Source organism: Pelodiscus sinensis, chromosome 4 (assembly GCF_052426305.1).
Source record: "Pelodiscus sinensis isolate ZL-2025 chromosome 4, ASM5242630v1, whole genome shotgun sequence".
Classification (NCBI taxonomy): domain Eukaryota; kingdom Metazoa; phylum Chordata; order Testudines; family Trionychidae; genus Pelodiscus; species Pelodiscus sinensis.
The window spans coordinates 97,877,398-97,898,531 of NC_143055.1; the positions used below are offsets into that span (position 1 = coordinate 97,877,398).

Consider the following 21,134-nt stretch of genomic DNA (forward strand, 5'->3'; position numbering starts at 1 on the left):
TAGGAATTAGTACATATAATGTAGCAAAGTTTAGCAGATTGTACTGTCTATGGAGACAGTGACGGCAAACAAGTTGCGATTTGTATAGCAGGATGATCAAGGATAGGCAAAGAGACCTATTCTAAATTGACATTAGTTGGAGAGAGGCTAAATCATTCCAAATGAGAAACTTGAAAGGAAAATGGAGGAAGTTGTCTTCTCTCCTGAAGATTTTAGCACAATCTACAATTTTTAGCAGGCATAGAAGTCAATGTAAATTTTTCTTGGACAAGGACTCCCAAATCGGTTCATCAGTAGGTGACAGAGTGATTAATATTATATTTGTGAAGACTCGGTTTGTCTCCTATCACCTTACTTTTTCAATAAAGAGAACTTGGTCATTCATGTGTCAGCAGAGGGCACTGGTACTCTAATAATGAAGTGCTGTCTTGAAATGGGTTGACAATATATTGATGTTCACACAACTCTTAAAAATCCCCTTTCTCTCATTTTTGTTCTTGCATAGTATGAATTACTAAATATAGCCATAAAACCTACCAATTAGAATATGCCCTTTCTTTCAATAGCAACAACATACTGAAGTCCTAATGAACTGTTTTAGGACTGTAGTAGTGGAACTCATATTCAAACATTGTGAAATTAATGAAAATTGGGTCATTTCCCTTCCTCTCAACTTGCGCCAGGAATCAAATGTTCTTTGTCTCACATAAATAACACACCCTGTCAGAACATATATTCATAGTCTCATTGTCTTTTGTGACGTAAGTTTTATTTTAAAAGCCTTCATGGTTGATTGAAGAATTTTTTAAAAAAATACTGGCATCACCTCCATAGAAAAGCATCTGGTCTACGAGGAAAGCCAGCAGAATGTACTTGTATCACACAAGATTGTGCACACTACTATTTTTTAAATATTAAAACATTGATAGAGGACATGATTCCATGCAGTACAAGGTGCTCTCCAGTCCCAGTAGGAGCTAACCACTCCTCAGGAATGCTCAGCACCTGATGGGGAAAACGGTGGGTTCTCTGTAACTTAAAGTCTTTAAAGCAAGATTTGAGGACTTCCGTATTTTGCCTGGAGGTTATGGGCTTAATGCTGGAGTGAGTGGGTGAGTGTTTTGTGATGTGCAGGATGTCAGACTATATGATTGTGCTGCTGCCTTCTGGCTTTAAAGTCTCACCCTACTTTTCACCTACATTTTCATAATATGTAACGTAGCCTAACTAATCAATCTAGTGTTTTAGTACAATAGAAGTGTGTTAGTACAAATTGCCTGGGTTTTTTATGATTAACATGCACAAATTAGATACTCTAATTCTGCAAAGCATTTAAGAAATGTGTGGTCATTTCATTTCTATTCAGCAAAACAGTCACACATTTACCTTTAAGCGTGTACTTAAATCCCATTGAAATCCACGAAGAACATGCTTAAGGCTTCAATTCAAGCAGATGCTATTCAGGATAGCATAGGATTTAAGCATGATCTTAAAGTTCAGCATATGCTTAAGCGCTGTCCTGAATTTGGATGCTTTCCTGGATTGGGGCATAATATTTATAAGATTGACTTATTGAACTGGAATGTAAAAAATAAAAATTGGCTAAATTTCAAAACTTAGGAGAATTTCCCAAATGGCACTCAGATCTAATTCAACAGCCCCCCTTTGATCATATTCTCATGGATACTGATGATCTTTGAACTGGGGGAGGGAAGGAAGGAGGTGATAGAACAACATTCTGTTGTGTGACCACTCAAGAGAAATTTATGATAAGCTGGAGTGAAGCCTTGCAAATACCTGCCCCTTATGAAGGAGAGAAGGTTTCATGAGGTTAGTCTAGGGCAAGGCCAAAATAGAATGCAATTGCGCTGCAGATAGAATACCTGAATATTGTGTGCACTGCCCTTCCTAAAAAATGCACAGGCAGACTTTACCAGAAGGTATTAGACTGCTACATTGCACAGTCGGTACATACGAAACTGTGATGTTCAGCACTCGCTATTGGTATCTCCTGGAGCTGACTTCCTGCAAACTTGAAAACAAAAAGACGACTTTTGTGTCAGATGTCTGGAGGAGCCCAAGGCTGAGTACATAATGAGAGTCTGTTGCAGTGTTCTCCCACCATAAACACAGCTTTTCAAAAGCGCTATTTTCTTTTAAAGAAATGGAATTGATAAGGTCCGAGAAACTGAATTGGACCGTAGTCATATATTTCTCCATATTTACATGCTCTAAATTATGATATACCCATTCATTGGGTTTATGCTTCAGTTAGAAGTATCTGATATGGATCCTGAAGCCATCTCCATTCCTGCTAAGGAAGGCTGAGTGAAATGTACAGAATTATTTATTCTGTCACTTTTTTTCCAAGCAAATTGTCTGTGATCATATTGCAGAACTCTCGTATTTATTCTTGAAGAAAAAATTCTTCAGTCATTTTCTTGGTCTGCAGTCTGCTGCTGCAAATACACACAATTCACAGCGTGTTGGTTAGCTCCAGAAGCCAAAGGCATGCGGGAGAGTTCCTGTTTCCTGATTAGATTATGAGTGTAACAGACTGACACAACATGAATTACAAACATTACAGTCAAATATGCAGTTTGAACAGTGCAGTAATCTTGGTTCCAAATTTTAAGGAGTAGAGGGGGAAAAGTGTCTGGCAGTGTAAACCAACTTCATCCCATCTCCTGCCATGAGGTTCCTCAGCAGTTTCATTTCCCCTGTTTACATTGCAGAATTACATTCATGATAAAATTAATGTGACTGCATGTTTTATTAAAACAGACACACATGTAACGTTAGTGTTTTCATCAAGCTTTATTTTTAATAATTTTAATAGGAGTGATAAATACGTTGAACACATTTGATATGTACATTAATTTTGCATTTCTACCAGGATTGTGCTTGTCTGTGTACTTTACTGTAAAAGCTCCCTGAGGCAGGCCCTATGTCTTTGGAAGCTTGAGGGGTTGGTGCCATTACAGCACCATTTTAAAGGGTGCAATGTACACTGTCATTGCCCATGGCAACTAAAGCTAGCTGATGCAAAAGGCAGCATGAGGATATGTTCCTTCCCCATCCCTGTCCACTTTAGGCAGGCTAGAACCACTTGTTCTGCCTTGGGAGAAGGCTTCTCCTTGCAATTGTTCCTATCCCTTTGCAACCTGCTTTTCCTTCTGCTGCAACCTGCATCTTGCCACATTCCCCAACCAATTCCATCCCTCTTTGGCCTGACTCCTATCACTTCACCCAGTTTGATTCCCTGATACTGGGTCTCTGATGTTGTCATTGCTTACCACTCTTTCTGGTACCTAATGAATTCCCTCCAAGTGGATGAATCACATTTTTTCATACTTTTCACATGTTCATTTTATGGTTTTCTCTTAAACCATTTTGTCTTAGTTATCTCTCTATGCAAGACACTTTTCTTTCCCCCACACTGCCTCTATCTACGCAGGGGTTCTTAACCTTTTTACCTTCACACTTCCCCCTGAAAGTGAACTTCATGTTCACACCCCGTTGGGAGCCATTTTGTATACAGCCTAGCCCCGCCTCCTCACCTGACAGGAAGCTAAGGGGCGTGGCTAGGACTATAAGAACTCTGCCAAGGAGCTCAGTCGGGGCCCAGCCTCTGAGGGAGACAGAGGTCTGCCTAGAGCTCCTGGCTGATGAGGCGGAGGCCTGTCCCAGGCCTCCCACAGCCGCCTTCCCTCAGGCCAGTGAAGGCTTCCCTGCCTGGGCTGCCGAGGCCTGGCCAAGCCGGTCAGCAGGGCTCCCTCTGATCTAGAGGAACCCAAGGCTCTACTGATGCCTAGCAATTTGGAGGACCAGCCTGAGCTGAAGGCCTGGGTCAAACCCCGAGGCCTGCCTGAACCCTGGGACCTGGCGAACGAGCTGAACGCAGCAGTCCGAGCTAATTCCCAAGTCCGACGGCTGGTGGTGCTGTGGGGTGAGTGAACCCCGTTACAATGCCTAAATGAATAATATGAGCTTTTTACTTTGAACCTTTTCCTAACAAATTAATGTAATATTTGAAGATGAAAGTTGGCAATGCTTGCGTACTGTTATTATAGTGTGTTGTCACATAGGCCTGACTGATTTGTACTGCTATTGTAGTGTGCCGATCTCTAGAAGTTAATAAGAAATTAACGTTTCTAATTTAAATTCATAATATTAATTATGAAGAAATCTAAACTTTAGAATTTTATCCAGTGAGAAGGCAATTGCGATAAATTTTCTGGGAGGCACCTCACACCTCCCCTGTATCCTCTTCACACATCCCCTGGGGAGGCACACCTCACTGGTTAAGGACCCCTGATCTACAGTGTATGTTAGCACTTTCTCTTTTTCTAGCCTGGTCTCTCCTCCTCCCTCCACCTGCCACACACATCTCTCACAACTATCTTCATAGAAATGTAGCCGTGTTAGTCTAGGGTAGCTGAAAGCTCATCATCTAATAAACCATCTTGTTAGTCTTTAAAGTGCTACATAGTCCTGTATTTTGTTTCAACCATTTTCATGTTACTTATTCATATCCTTCATCTTATGTTTCCTTCTTCCTCTTTGAGCAGAAATACCTGCCTCAATATGGGACATTTCCGGCATCTCTCTCTATCTAGGACCTGTGTTCGGCACTTGAGAGAATCTGAACATCATTCACTCTCTCAACTGGATGCAGGTATCCAAAACCAGTGATGTCTCCTCTCTTCCTTTTGCCCTAGACCAGCTGTCCGCAACCAATCGATTGCAATCAACTGGTTGGTCGTGGAGGCTCTGACAGTCAATCTGGGCTCCAGTCTCACATCACCTCCCTCTTCACATTGTCCTCAAGTAGCAGCCATCCCTTTAACAAAGAGACAGCTGAAGTCTCACTCTGCCTTAACCACAAGCTACATGCTGCAGTAGCCCCAGGAGGATTTCCTGGATGCCTTCTGGAGGAGTAGGGTGGTGGTGTCTTTACTGTGAAAGGTGCTTCAAGGAAGGTGTTGAGAGGGGCGTTGGATGGAATTACTGCTTTGAATTGCTGCTAGGTTCCCTCCTTTGATCAATGTTCCCTCTATTTGTTTCATCCGTGTCCAGAATACATTTTACGTGCATTGAGGCATGTGCAGATGTGCACCACCAGTACAAACACATGCTGCTGGCTGTGGGTGCTCTGCTAACAAGCGGGGTGGCATCTGAATCTCTCTGGGGTGGCTGCTCGAGAGCTCAGCTTATAGGGAGCATTGCTTACGATCCTGAGCACGAGACAACAGGAAACTGCCCATCAGCTGTGTCTGCAGCATAGACAGCTCCAGCAGTGCCCAATAAGTCAGGGTGCTTCTCTTCTACAGCCAACCAGAGACTACATGGGGGGAGGAATCCTCCCTCCCAGTCCTTGAAGGCTCCCCAGGTGCAGCAGGAGGGGCAGACAGTAATCCTCCCCAGCCCTATCAGAAAGGGTACATCTAGACTACACCTCTCTGTCAACAGAGAGATGTAGATGAGGCCTGTTGAAATTGCTAATGTAGTAGGGATTTAAATATCCCGTGCTTCATTAGCATAAACATGGCAGCCGCTTTTTTCAAAAGAGCTTTCTCGAAAAAACGGCAGTCTAGATGTGGATCTGTTGAAAATAAACCCGTTTTTCGACAGATCCTGTAAACCTCATTTTTTGAGGAATAACAGGATCTGTCAAAAAAGGGTTTATTTTCGACAGAGCCACGTCTAGACTGCTGTTTTGTTCCGAGAGCGCTCCATTTCAGAAAAAAAAGCGGTGGCCATGTTTATGCTAATGAATCATGGGATATTTAAATCCCTGTTTCATTAGCAATTTTGACGTGCCTAATCTACATCTCTCTGTCGACAGAGAGGTGTAGTCTAGACACAGCCTAAGGGAGGGAATCCCCAGCAGCTCAACAGTCACTGCAAGGCTTGTAGACGGGAGAAGGGAGAGAAAGGGAATTAATGTTTTCAAGCTAAGGAAGCCGCAGTTTGAGAGCAACTTTGATTAACGGAGCCCCAGAGGGGTTAGTCCACATACGTGCAAGGCGCATACCAACCCCACCTCACACAGAGAACTGCCTGTGCCTGACAGAGGCTGCAAGGGGTTCACAACAGCCACCGTGGTAACTGCCACAGCGTGACGTGAAAGACTTGTCTCTTGACTGGGGCTTTGAAATGCCAGGAATGGAGCAGAGCCTGTTTCCAGCCCAGATTGCCAGCTCCCTGCTCATTCAACGTGGTACTGGAAATCAGGTCATTCATTTTCATAACTGGAAAAATAACACAATTCATTCTGTTCATTTGGGATGAGAGAGTGACCCCTTTTCGGGTCACATGAATGCTGACTAGGGAGAAGGGACTAGCACAAAAGAGGCAGTGATAATCTTAGACTGGGTGCCTTGGCCTTCCAGGGGAAAATCCAGTCACTTCCTCGGGTGTCCAGCGAGGAGAGCATGAGGCTGGGTTGATAGTCTCACGGACAGCTATGTGCATGAGTTTGTACTGTAGTAAGCTGACTATGGGACCAGTGTCTTTTTCAGCATATCTCAGCAAAATAAGCTATCTTGGGAAACTCCACATTTCCACCGACTCCTCTGTTTCTCATGATCCCTGCTTTGCTTCCACTCCCAGCAGTCGCTTCACCTGCTCTTCATCATCTCCTTCTTCTTCCTGAGGAGCCCAGTTCCCCATCTCTCACTCCCCACAATCCAGCTTCCCTTCACCATCCCCCCTTTCCCCGTTCAAAGCTTCAGCAGAGCTGGTTTCCCTGTGGAATTGATTTGGGCTTCTTTACAAAGTGGTGCATGCTGGGGTTTCATTTTCCTGCAGCGGCATAGGGAGGCGGTAGGCATGCTGTACTCTGAACCTCCCCCAGCATGACAAACTAGGAAAGCCTCCCTCCATCCATTCATGGCACCCCAGGATAAAACAGCACTGGGACACCAGTGATCATGGAGCAATGTCAGACCTGTTCACATTTCTTTGGTTTTGAAAAGAGCCATTGCAATGACCATGCAGCGCAAGTGAGGGGCTGGAGAGTCAGGTCTCAGCTGAGCTCCTCTGCACACCAGAAGGCACGCTGATCTCCTAGACAACTTTGTCATTTGTTAGAAGTGTCTTCTCCTGTCCCATTACCTCTGGGTTACTGCTGCCTTTTCCCCATGCTATTGACTCCACTGTCTCCTGCTACCTCTGACCCACTTATCCCTCAGTTTTTGCTACTCCACTCTTCCCCTCTTCCATGGGACCCCTCTAATTTTTCCTTCCTGCTGCTGCCTCTACTCCTGCTCTTTCACCCTTTCGTTGTTGCTTCCTCCCACTCTTTGCTGTCCCACCATCAATTCACCACTTGCTGCTTCCACCCCTGGCTGCTGCTTTCTTCCCTCCTGGCTGCCCTGTGATCTTATTCAGGAACACTGCTGGTGTTTGGGGGCAGAGGGAAGCTAAACTGGGATCTGATATAAGAGAGATGGTCCAGCTGCTGTGGCAAGTGATGGATCTGGCCAGTGAGAAGGTATCTCTGAGGACAGTCCCTACAGCCTCAGGAGGAGAGGGGAGGCTGCTTGCATGGCTTACCCTTGTGCATTCAGCAGGAAGGGCCGGGGAGAGAGGAAGATTATAAGCAAATTGGCAACCAGCTGCTAAGGGGAATTGGGGCTGGTGCCTGTGCACGTTAAGCCAAGGCAATGCCTTCTCTTAGGAGTGCAGATGAAGTTAGACAACAGCCCAGACCACCTCATTACAGGGTTTATGGTCAAGCAAAATCCAATAAGCCCTGGGGTGTGCCCACCCCCACAGGCTTTTCCCTTGAACCTTCAGCCTCAGAGGCAGCTGCCCTGCATGCTAGGGGATGCCGAGGGGGGGAATCCAAAGCCCTGCTTCCCACAAGCATTCAAAGGAGTTTTGCCTTGTCCTGGAAGCTTGCTCAGCATCCTACATCCACACCTGATCCCAATGCTCATCCCCTCCCAGAGCCAACATCCCCTTCTCCACCCTGTCCTGCATCCCAATGCCGGGCCCACCCTGGAGCCCTCTCCTACACCCAGATTCCCTCCCAGAGCTTGTACCTCTCATTCCTTCCCACTTCCAAATCCCTTGGTCCTGGCCCAGAGCCCTCAGCCTCTGTCCCAGCTCAGCAAAAGTGAGTGAATGTGGGGATTAGCAAGTGATGGGCTGGGGGGAGAAGGGGAATGGAGTGGGCAAGGCTTTAGGGAAAGAGATTGGGCCTCAGGAAATAGATCTTGGGTTTCCCTGACATTTAAAAAGTACTCTTGGCCATAAAAAGGTGGGAGACCACAGCCCTAGACTCTAACCAACAATAAGGAAGCAGCAGCTTCTTTGCAACAGAGCTGTCTCTTCCTCTTTGCTGCTGAGGAGATGCACTCCAATTTCAGCTCAGCAACAGATTGGAACCTCAGTGAGAAGTTGCAGTGGGGATCATCATACATCTAGATTCAGCACGTGTCCTTCTCTGTCCTCTGCTGGCCTGTCTCTTCATCCCACTATCTAAGCAGGAAGTTTGGGAGGAGAGATCCCCACACTCCCTTCCTGACCCTACATCCCAATTTGCCTAAAAGTTGAGGATGGTGGTATCTCTAATGATCCCTCGATATACAAAAATTGCAGTGGGCAAATATTTGATCTTTTAAACTTAGGCGAGGTGCTAAGAGACAGCATTCTAATAAAGCTCGTCATCAGTTACTTGTAGAAAGTACACAGAGAACATAAACCTGACTGGAAATTTGCTTTCAAACTTGAATGATTTTTATTTGAAAAATTTCTCACACTAGTCTCTCCTCTCTGACAGTGTTACATCACTGATACAAAATATGAAATGCAGCTGGCACTGTACAGTTTGAAGTATTAGAAATAGGCCAGGACCGGAAGCACAATTCCAAACAACACTCAGCTTTCAAAAAGTTGACTAATGGGCCTGGATCCAAACTTCATGCGTCAGGAGCATCGCTATAAAGAATAAAAGAAACTAAACAGCGTGTTCTCTAAACTGTCAAAGCTATTATGATATTGTGTAAGCAGAATGGAGTGACTGTAATAGCCAAAATGGGGCCTGACTATGCTTTATCCTAGTACATACATAGGAAAATATAATGTGATTAGCAGAGGTCTGAGGCATGCAACAGGCATAGTCCTCCCCTACATGTGTGGGCCCTCACATCTCATCATCACACACTATTTTCACAAAAGAACCACTTCATGGAGGTAAAAATCTTATGCTGAGTTCCATCCTGCACAATCCAGGGGAATGGGCTGAGCTGAAAAGCTTTTAGTGTTTTAATAGGACATAGACAAGAACACCCTGTATTGTCTCTATTCTGAACTCTTGTAATCAAACCCTTAGCCAGAAATGCACTATTATACAAAGATGTAACTAGAGGGTGGCATAGAGCAATATTTCTCTATAGGAAGGCGATATTCTCTTAGCTTTCTATGATTCCAAACCCTTCCCTTTCAGGAGCCTTTAACTAAATATAGAAAGTCAATTCAATTTCTGGTTACAAATGAATCCAAAAACAAAGTTAGGATAAGATGACATCCAAGTCTAGAGAATTCATGAACCTGCATTCTATAAATGGTGCAGAATTGTCTTCTCATCCCTTGAGGCAATAAAACATTCAGGCACAATATTGTATCCAGTTACAGAATATGACAAAATTGGAAGTGACTTAGAATTACCTCAGGCTTTAGCTGTTTGAGCTGGCATTGTACAAATAGACCTCTTCCAGCCATTCCTGCTTCTGTTCCAATATTTACCCTAATAGTCTCAGTAAGGTTTCTTTGGTCCCTTAACATGCATCTTGCCAAATTTATTTGGGGGAGAGAAAGAAGAGAATTAAATACAGGTTCCTTTCTATCATACATAAGTTGTTGTAAGCCTGGCCTTATGAAACATCACAGCACAGTCCACCTAAATATTTCCTTGAATGGATTGCTATCCACCTACAGTGTGGTTATAAGAGTCATTTTCTCCTATTATTTCACTGAGAGCAATCTTGTCAAACTTCGTAAGGTTAATGAAAGACAAGTCATGCACTCAAACTAACACCTAATATTGTTTTTCACCAAGGCCTTGATTCAGCAAGGAACTTACGAAGATGCCTAATTTTTAAACTTCCGAGCAGTTCCGCTGCCTTCAGGGAGACTAGGAATGTGCTTCAAGTTTAAACACTTTGTTGAATTGGGGCCTTAATTTTGAACCAACAGAAACACATTTTCAAATATGCTTCAAGCTGATTTCAAAATATATATCTGTAATTCTGAGTGTACAAAACGTGTGGACCTGATCACTGAGATGTCTAGCTGACTGGTTTGTAGAAAAATCTACTTTGAACAAAACAAAACTACTATATTTCTAGGGGCCATATTTTTTAAAAATAAGGCTTTTACTGTTTATACAGAGACTGTTGTGAAAGAAATTATGTTGAATTACCTATGCTTCAACATCCTGCTGTTCTGTCTCAGGCCTTGCAATACTTTTCAACTTGTGGCACTAAACTTTCTAAAAGTTATAAAGTCAGGGTACGTCTACACTGGCATGATTTTGCGCAAACACTTTTAGCGCAAGAGAGCGTCTACATTAGCATGGATGCTTTTGCACAAAAGCACATCTCTTGCGCAAAAGCATCCATGCCAGTGTAGACACTTTCTTGCGCAAGAAAGCTCCGATGGCCATTTTAGCCATCGGGCTTTCTTGCACGAGAAATTAACGTTGCCTGTCTACACTGGCCTCTTGCGCAAGAACAGTTGCGCAAGAGGGCTTATACCTGAGCACTGATTTCCTACATTAGAACGTCAGCGCAAAAAGCACTGATTTCCTATGTTAGAACATCAGTGTTCTTGCACAAGTACTCACGACCAGTGTAGACAGGTGGCAAGATTTTGCACAAAAGCAGTTGCTTTTGTGCAAAATCTTGCCAATGTAGAGACAGCCTCAATGTTTTCATTCTTGTTTCCCTCACTTTCAGTTAAAAGTTAATGTGACCCATTTTTATTAAGGCAGAAGGCTAAATATTGGCCATTGCCTTTGTTTAATGCATGGGAGGAATGCAACCCTGTTCTACTAAAATTCTGTTTAGTAAATAGCAGTCCACCTTGTATACTAATGAGAACAATTCTGAATGGAGGAAAAGGAAGAAAATTATAATCTAGAATGAAAACCCAAATAACTGGGCCTGAGACAACCCAAGTCTCACGAAGGGCTGTATTCAATATTTGCACAATGTAGGGAGAGAACGGCTGTCAACATTGAGTCCATAGCCGCTGTCATCAGCCTGATTTTGTGCATGTAACTTACTCTTGAGATGGTTTTGCCAGTGCTACTGCTTTAGTTCAGTTCTTGCATTTTCCTCCCCATCCCTCACAGACTTTTCACTTTAACTCCTGTGCTGTTTACAATAGAGGGTTCTGCTTCTTGTTCTTTTGCAATACTAGTAGCACTTGGTTTAAATTTAATTTTCTTCTCTCCATCATGCATTTTTGGCAGCACCTCCTTTGCCCTTCAGCTATTTTAAATGTTTGTTTCTCATTTTGCACATGTTTGACAAAAACACTACTTGCACAATTCCTTGCTGAATAATTCCCTTTCTCCCTAGAGCCAATAACAAGATTATAAATGAGACACTGCAATTCTGTTTTCTATGTCTAGGTTGCCCGTACTGCTTTCCCCTTCTGGAAAGAAGTGCTAAGGTACAGTAGGTTGTGCCTGCATATACTAACATGGTACACATTATACAGTGCTGTGTAACCATACACTAAGGCAGTATGACAGCAAGTCCTTCTCACATCTTTACTATTGCATATACTCACTCTTTCTTTTCATTGCACTAGGGCACGCTTTTGCAGCTGCATTTTGAAACATTCCTACCTTCATATCCCCCTTAGAGATGACAAGCATCTGAGAGGACTAGAAAAGAGTAGCTTCTCATCTGCCTTCCATACATAGAACCAGCAGAGTGAAGGACATGGGACCATCACATTAGTTAGCTGGTAAAGGAGAATAAAAGCAAGGGAAAGGGGGGCTAAAAATCATAAGGATCAAGGCTTAGGGTCAAAGATTATGTTCTTGTCTGAAAGGAATAATAGACCTAAGGAACCACAAAAGGCAAGATTACCCTTGGGCCTATTATAGGAGGTTAATTGGGTTTCATTTTTTACTATTACAAAGAGTTTACATTTAAGATTCAAGGAGGTTAGGTCCATCAATGGCGATTAGCCAGGATGGGTAGGAATGGTGTCCCTAGCCTCTGTTTGTCTGGAAGTGTGTGACGGGAGGATCACGTGGGAATTATCTGTTGTGATCCCTCCCTCTAGGGCATCTGGTATTGGCCACTGTCTGCAGACATGATACTGGGCTAGATGGACCTTTGGTCTGACCCAGTATGGCCTTTCTTATGTTGTGAAGACTAGGACTTTAACAGGGTTCAAAAAAGAACTAGATAAATTGATGGAGGTTAGGTCCATCAATGGTTGTTAGCCAGGATGGGTAGGAATGGTGTCCTTAACTTCTGTTTGTATGAAAATGATGACAGGAGAGGGATCACATGATGATCACCTATTATGTTCACTCTCTCTGGGGCATCTGGTACTGGCCACTGTTGGCAGACAGGATGCTGGGCTAGATGGACCTTTGGACTGACCCAGTATGGCCATTCTTATATTCTTAAGTTATTTGTACCCTTTCCCTTTTTGCCACTATGCTAAAGACCATTTTTTTGTTCGATGTGTGTCTGGCTGTTTATTGGGAACTTGCTAGATACTAGGTTCTGTAGTATCTAGAATTTGGGGGCAATTACTGTTTTTGACCCTAATCTCTGTAATCTCCCCAATACCTGTAATCCTGATGATATGGCATAGCTGTTATGACAACTCAATGGAGGAGATCAGTTATTATACTATAGCTAAATTGTAAACTTTCTAACTCGTCTTATTTGGGGTACATCTCCATTTTTAACTGTACACAAATAAATGGCTGAATGGTAGCTATGACAGTAGAAATGGCCATTTGCGTTAGTCTCCTGTACTTATACAACACCTTGCATCTGAGGACATCAAAGTTTATTTCCATATACAATAAACTTCCGATAATCCGGCACCTTTAGAACCCTGGGGGTGCCAGATTATCAGATATGCCGGAGTACCGGAAGGGGGCCATGAGGGGCCTGGGGCAAGGGGGGGCAGGGGGCGGCGGGGAACTGTGCAGTGTGGGAGAGGGCGGCACTGCGGGACCAATCCGGCAGCACCCCAGCTGCTCTGCCCTGGCTTCCCCAAGTCAGCCACTGGTCAGTTTCAGCAGCAGCGGACTTGGGGAAGCCGGGGGCAGAGCAGCTCCAATTGTCCGACTGACCGGAGCACTTCTGGGTTCCAGTTGGTGCCGGACTATCAGGAGTGCTGGACCACTGGATGCCGGACAATTGGAGTTTTACTGTATTAAGTCCTACAACTATGCTGAGAAGTGGGTTTGTTTTATGAATCCTAATTTTACAGGTGGGGAAAGCAAGGTGCACACCCCAGTTTAATGACTGGCCCAAGGCCACAGAGAGAATCTAGAACAGCTAGAAACTTTCCCATGTTTTAGCCACATTCTGCAATTTCTCCATTTGTTGCATTGTATTTAGTAACCAGTTAATGATTAACTCTCTGGAAACAGGGTTTCTACTACTCCCCTTGGGATAGTACAGCCTATTCAGTGATGGAAGAGAATATCCATTGTTGGAGCTAGAAAGGTTTAAAAGCATCAGAATGAACTGGGTACTTCTAAAAGACTTGGCTTGTTTGGGTACTTAAAGAACATGCAGCAAGCACTTGACTAGAAACATATCTCTGTACTAGCTGCCCCTTCAGAAATCACAAAGGAAACCATTAGGTGGAGTTAACTATGTTGCTGTGGAAAATAAGGACCCTGGTGAACCAGCAAGAGCTGCCAGACATGGATTTACTGTACACTGTTCTTTGTAGTGTAAATGCTTTAGCTCTTTAGTTGGTAAATGTACTAATAGATTGTATCATTAAAATGGAAATTTGTATTGGAGCTGCAGTTTATTGGACTTTGGAGATGTCCTAATACTTTATTTGTATAATAAATGATGCAGTAAGGTCTCAGTCTCCCAAAACCTAAAAGAAAAGTAGAACAGCAAGTAAAAAGTGTAAAATTAATCTCAGTATAGCAAAAGGTTCGTCTTTGCTGAATTATAGCTGATTGCATCACTCAGATTTAAACTAGTCTGGAGTAAATGAGGTATACGAAGCCCTATACAGTGTATGTATTATGTGAAAAATAAGTGGCTACGTTTGGCCCAGTGTTTGCATTTGTGAAAGGCATGGAGGCTGAACTACATAGGGCTGTACACATCATCAAGCCAATATATGAGTAGGCCACACCTTTACTATAAAATAGACTTGGAAAACAGCAGGAGTGACTCAGCCTATGGGCTAGATTCTTGGCCACAACTTCCTCTGCCTTGTGCTGTGTCAGCAACACAAAGTAGGTGGAAAGTTGCCCTACAGAGGCATCTGGGGATTAACCTCATGGAAAGAAATCATTAGGTGACATGGATTTGGATTTGATTCTACACCATCTGATCTCCCTTCACCACATACAGGTGTGTCCAGGTTGTAGGGCAGCAGGGAGGGGATGTGCCTGGGGCAGAAAGAAGTGGGGGCAGATCAGTTCTGATTGCTTCTAGTAGAGCAGCTTTGTTGGGACTGCAATTGCTGACATAGGGTGATTTAAATGTAGGCCAGGAATCGGGGCCAGGCCAAGATGAAGAGAATGAAAGGAAAGAAATTAGAGCGTGTCTCCTCAGCCTTGCTGAGTTGGGTTGCTAAATGCACAAAATCAAAGACTCCTGCCCCCATCTCTTCTCTGATGCCATCTCCCCCAGCTCCATTCTCTCTCACTCCCTCTATTGCTCACTCTCCTCATTGACTTTCATTGGGCTAGGGCAGTGGACGAGGACTCAGGTAGGGTTACAAGTTCTCAGTGGGGTTGAGGATTTGGGGTGCAAGAGGATTCTCTTAGCTGTCGGACAATGTATTGGACTGGGGAGTAGATGAACTGGGGGTGTGGTCTTTGGACAGAGCCAGAGATGAGGCTTGGTGTAAGACAAAGGGTTCTGGGCTGGGATAGGAGGATGGATGGAGAGTAGGGAAGAGCCCTAGCAGGGGATGTTGGCTCTGAGGTAGGACCAGGAATGAGGGATTTGGAGTACAGAAGTGGGCTCCACGTTGGGAAGTTGGGGTGTCTATGAGGCGCAGGCTCTGGGAGAGGGTTTGAGTGTGGGAGGGGGACTTTGGACTGGAACAGGAGGTTGGGTTTTGGGGAACCAGCAGCACATACCATGGCTCCATGGGTGGTCGGTGAAGGTAGGGCTGGGGGAGGGAGGGCCCCAGCCCTGGAGCACTGGAGATGGAGGGCACATATCCCAAGCCTCCCTGGTCTCAGAACACCAGGGATGGAGGAGGTCGCACGGCTCCAGCTTCCCTGGCTTTAGAACATGGGGGCAGCAACACTCTGCCCTCAGTATGCCTACAGCAGGTGTTGTGTGGGCAGGGCCATGCCTAGCAGTTTGAGAAGGCTGTGCCTTCCCGTTGAGGCTCCCTGATGCTCATGGTGCTTCCCAAAAAGCAGCCACCATGACCCTGCAGCTCCTAGGTGCAAGGAGGATCAATGTGCTGCCTTGATGCCTGCAGGTTCTGCCTCCACAGATCCTGGTAGATGCAGTCCCCAGCTAATGGCTGCATCTAGGAGCCAGCAGAGCCAGGCAGGTAGTGAGCCTGCTTTGGCCCTTGATCCCCACTGTGCCTCTGACTGGATTTTTAATGGTTCTGTCAGCAGTGCCATCTGGAGCTGCTGGGGTTTATCTTCAAACTGGGTGTTCAGATTGAAAACCGGATGCCTGGCACCCACGTGCTGAGTGTCTGGCAAAGTTGTGTCCTCTACAGACTCTTTTTGGCATGATCAGTTTCCATTGTATGCACTCTGTATCACTGTAAAATTTCCCACTGATATGTAATTTTAACTCAAAAGGGAATTTTGATTTACAGTGATTGCAACCCTTTTGTTTGCATTTTCCAAGCATGTTTCAGCACTGCATCTTCATTACTGTATTCCTGAAATGCATTTAGCTTGTAAACATAGACATTAGTTAACAATTAAGTTTGAATTGTGTTTGATTCTTACAGTTCCCTTTGCAGTTCTTGTTCTGCTCAATGAAGAAATTCACCAGCAATTTAAGTAATGAGAAAATCTGAAATTTTGGCAATTTCTAAATACTTTTGTAAGTAAATAGGAAACCTGGAAAATGTAATTAAATTATTTGTTGCGATGTGAATTATTTTCTAAACTCATTATTCTGAAACAGAATAATATTGTCCATATTTGCAGACTCTGAGGTAATTGAATCCCTGCTGGATATTAATCCAGTACTTGAACCCCCAAAGCCAGGACTTAATGGTAAAGTTAGTTGGAAGATTAAGTTTGTCATACTAGGTTTCTTTTAAATAATATTTGTAAAGGATTTTCAATTGCAAATATGCCATTTTCTTGTTTCTTATGCAGTATATAGAAAGATCTGAAAGGTTTTCTGGAAAACTTTTTGTGGGTTTTTTGTTTTTGTTTTGGGGAGGTTTTTAAAATTGTTATTGTAGTATATCTTCCAAGATATACCTGAATTTCTATGCTTTTTTACTTAAAAAACTATTTGCCCCCATTTGCCCCAACTCAAACCCTTTGATCTGCAAAATTGGGCTGGAAATTTTGCACACACTATTTCTCACGAGATTTCTTGTATTTCTTGATTCAGAGCTAGATTGGCTGCTCTGGCATCTAATGCACCTAATCCATAGATTCAAAGACTCAGTAATTCAGGCTGAGTTCTACTGTGGACTACCAGACAACATGCAGATAGATATCGATATAGATTACTATCTATTATATGATGCGCTCTTGCTCTCTCATTCATATATATATATATATATATATATATATATATATATATATATATATATATATATATATATATATATATATATATATATATATGAGCACTCCTCTCCACAAAGCTATATAGACCCAGCCACGTGGAGTAAGCACTCCCATTCAGAGAATGAAAACAATTCATAAGACTAACCATTATTCTAATATCTATGAAAACATTTTACCATGTACTTTTATTTCAGTCTTCATTAATATGTGGATGAAATGTCCTGACCCAAGTCCATGAGACAATAGCATATTCCTAAGGCCTGGTTTTGTTAAGAAGTACTGGCTCTCAAAGGATCTCAGATCTCTGTGGCCAATTTCATAAGCCTCTTTTTCTACTCTTCAGGTAGCTTCAGCTCCCTGGATTTTTTCCCTGGATTTTTTTGGGGGGAGGAGCTCTTCTAGATCTCTGGTTTTAGCCATTAAAACAATCTGACATCTTAGCTTCCTCCGGTCTGCAGGAGATAAGGGGCTGGCTGTCTTTGCTAGTCTTAAAGAAGCATTCTAGTGGTTATTACACTAGACTCAGATTCAAAGGGGTATGGATTTATTTCTTAACTCTCCTACACATTTCCTGTGTGGTGATGGGCTTTGATCCTGAGACAAACTCCACGTGGCTGGGTCTATATAGTTTTGTGGAGAGGAGTCATCTATATGCTTTGATAAAAGAAGAAAAGACGCTGACAAAAACACGTGTAAAAAAACCTAACTTTTTTGCTAGTAGTTTACAGCATGTCCCCATTCAGTCCTCAGGGAACCTGCAATCACATATTCCTACCAATGTGCAGTGCTGTGAGGCTATAAAGTAGAAACACACCCTGGCCCACGCACATCATGTTTCAAAGATGGCTTTCTCTTAACACGCATGCTTGGGTTCCTGGATACAGAGCAAATACCAACGCTTGTGGAACTATTCCTCTAGGGTGAGGGTGTCTGGGTCTTTTCTTCAGAAAAGAGCCTGGAGGGTAAAGAAAATCCATTTCCCTCCTTATGTCTTTCTTGAGGCTTCTTTTTAGGCTTCAGGGAGGGAAGTTGTTATAATCAGTGTATCTTTCTCTTTGCCTTGGTACCTCTGGCTTTGTCTAAACTGCACACTTCTTTCGGAAGAAGCTTTTCTGGAAGAGAGCGTCCAAAAAAACTTCTTCCAAAAGAGAGTGTCCACACTGCAAAAGCGCATCAAAAAATGATCTACTTTGTTGAAAGCTAGCATCCAAACTGAATGGATGCTATCTCGTATATAAGCTGTGATTACTATGGGTGGAATGGACACCTGTGCTTTTTCCTCTTTCCGCTTCTTGCAAAAGAACTCCCTCTTCCCCATCCGCACATGTCTTTTTCCAAAAGAGCTCATTCAGAAAAAGGCATCTTCCTCATAGAAAGAGGTTTACCAATGTTGGAAAAACTCCTCTGTTCTTTTGATTTTTCTTTCAAAAGAATGTGATTCCAGTGTGGACGTAATTGAAGTTTTTCCGGAAAAAAACTCTGTAGTGTAGACATACCCTCTGTTTCTTCCCCCTGGCAGTTTGCTTCATTACAAATAGATACAACTGTTGGCATTGAAGTAGATGAAAAAGAATTATTCTGAGCCTGCAGTCTAATCAAGTAGGCAGTGTCCTCTGAGTTAGCTTTTCTTGATCTTCTCATTTTACACCAAATCTTTCTTCTCAGTATGATATTCAGCTATTTTTTTCCCTTGTGGATCTAACATTCATAAATAAATAATATGAGATGAATTCAAGTAAAATGTAGGCTGAATATCAGGAATAACTTCCCGGTAGTGAAGACTATTAGGCAATGGGACAGTCTGTCAAAGGAAGTGATTAAAAAGTACTGTAACATGAGAAGTTTAAAAAGTGGACTAGATGAAGCATTGAGAGGGAATAGGCTGGCTCTGGAAGGTATGAGAGCTCCTACTTCTCTATGCAAAATATTGTACAATGAGGCAATATTTGCATTTATTCAAATCCAAGATTGGTGCTCTCACAACACATGAATGTGAATACTGACTTCCATGCTGTCTTAATTAAATTATTGTTTTTACAGAAGACTGAATATTATGCCCTTAGAAAACTGACACATCATAAATACCAAACTCCACTACATATATGTGTGTAGAAATATTTAAATTTTTTTGAGCATTAAGTGGCACATGTCCTTGTTAAAAAGGGGTTTCTCTTTAGTTAATAGGCTCCTTGAAGATCAAATTAACCATCTCTGGATAAGTGTCTCTGCTCAGTTTAGTTTTTGTTGTTGTCTTTCTTTTTCCATTAGCTGCAGTTACTCACTGTAGTGGTTGTGGTAATGAGGGTTCTGTGAATTTTTCCCACAAAACTAAAACCAACTTGTATTCGGAATGGATTCAAGATTCCGTTATAGCTGAGGAGTTTAAATCTGCAAAAATTCTGTTGGCATAGGTTGATAATCTGGGCAGCTCGCTTCCAGACCCATACAAACATGTAAACCCCTGGCCTTATTGAAATCAATAGCAACATTGTAATTGGCATCAGTGGATCCAGGTTGTGACCTTGAGGAACCTAGCAGGGATTAGTTCGCTTCTAGTCTTGTCTTTACTTTAATTGCTTGGTTTCTTTTTGTACCCACATATCATTAACTTTAGCAGCAGTAATTTGGACCAATGTCAACAATATTCAATTAAAATACCATATGAGGCATTTTGATTTTTAAAGACAGTTTATCCTACACATGACTGTGTGTATATACATTCCATGAAGGGAATATGGGGGTCTCGACAAATATGCTCTTTCTTGCACAACACAGCAAGATTTTGCAATTTATAATCTTAAACAGATCGCTAAGGAAGTATCACTTCTCAGAGCTGGCATGCAACCTGGTTGTTATAGTGATGATCTAATATCCATTTTGTAATCTTATGCTAGGTCAGATTTATTAATCTGCCAGTTTTATTTCTGTAGTTGGCCAGTAAACTGTGTTTGTGAAGTTAATCTGTACAACCATTGTTAAAAGGGAAAAATACCATTAATCTTAAAAATATTTATTTGTAAAGGATATGTTTTGTGCCTGCATTTTACCATGTATATTTTAAAGAACATCCAATGCATTTTTGTTCTCAAATGCCTAAGGGCCTGATCCCATCTCCACTGAAACCAATAAAAGACTCCAACTGCACCCAAGAGCACTGGATCGGGCACTCCATGCTGTTGACAACCTCAAGTGCTCAGAAAAGAAAAGTAAACATTAGAGAAAGTAAGAAGGGAAGATTCATTGTAGCCTTCTTGACCAGCTGGCTTGCTGTTCCTGCTGGATAACTAAATAATGATCCTACTCCACATGACTCATAAACCCAACTAGGATGCTTCTGATTTGTTTTCACACTTACATAGTGGAAATGGGTGACATAGTGGACTCATAACCCCTTTCCCTCTGGGAAAATTATTCCCCAGTCTTAAATCTCTTCCCCATCACTTTGCAAGACCTGCCCCCAAGTGTAAATTCTACCAAGCAGCTGCTCCTCAGCCTTCTAGATTTTATAGTTTCCTGAGGAATGTAGGAAATGGACACAGCATGGAGAGAGCAATTGGATGGCATTTCCTAAAAACAGAGGTTTATAAAAGACAGCTCAATTGGAGCAGCAGGTTCTCTTAGAATAAAAGTCCTGCTGTAGTTACTGGATAAGAAAGCAGACAGATGGCTCATTTGCTCAAGACTTTTACCTTGTCGATTGGACAAGATGAGGGAATATCTTTGTGGTTCTTGCATGGATAGAATTGGAAGGATCCGGTATCTAGCTACTTTAAAAGCACACAGTAGGGAAGTGGGAAAGGGGAGACCAGGCTGACTGGCCTTTCTTTGAAGATGTCAAGGAGGAGGAAATAAGAGCACTATGCATCCATCCCCTCTTAGGCAACCTCTTACAGTGAGTAGTTGATGGTACAGAGTGTAGAATGTTGGTGCCCACATCCACCAGGACTAGTGAGCTGAGATCTGACTGGGCATGGCAGATGGAAGATACTAGTGGGACTTACTGCAATTGGGGAAGGAGCCAGGGACCGAGGAATCTTTCCAGGTCCAGAGGAGGATGACTTACTGTGTATGGTACACATGTAGCTGTGTGATGCAAAGAGTGGTAAGGGGGAAAACCCCTGTTGAACCTGTTATATGTGCAGTATAGACC

General features: G+C 42.9%; 1 long non-coding RNA gene across 1 annotated transcript in view; it reads left to right on the plus strand.

The window, feature by feature from the left end:
- The first annotated feature begins 806 nt into the window (after nt 1-806).
- LOC142829575 (uncharacterized) overlaps nt 807-21,134 on the plus strand; it is a 315,467-nt gene continuing 295,139 nt past the window's right edge. The window contains exon 1 of the long non-coding RNA XR_016349476.1: nt 807-1,020. This is a non-coding gene — a long non-coding RNA (uncharacterized LOC142829575). The remainder of the gene's footprint in view (nt 1,021-21,134) is intronic.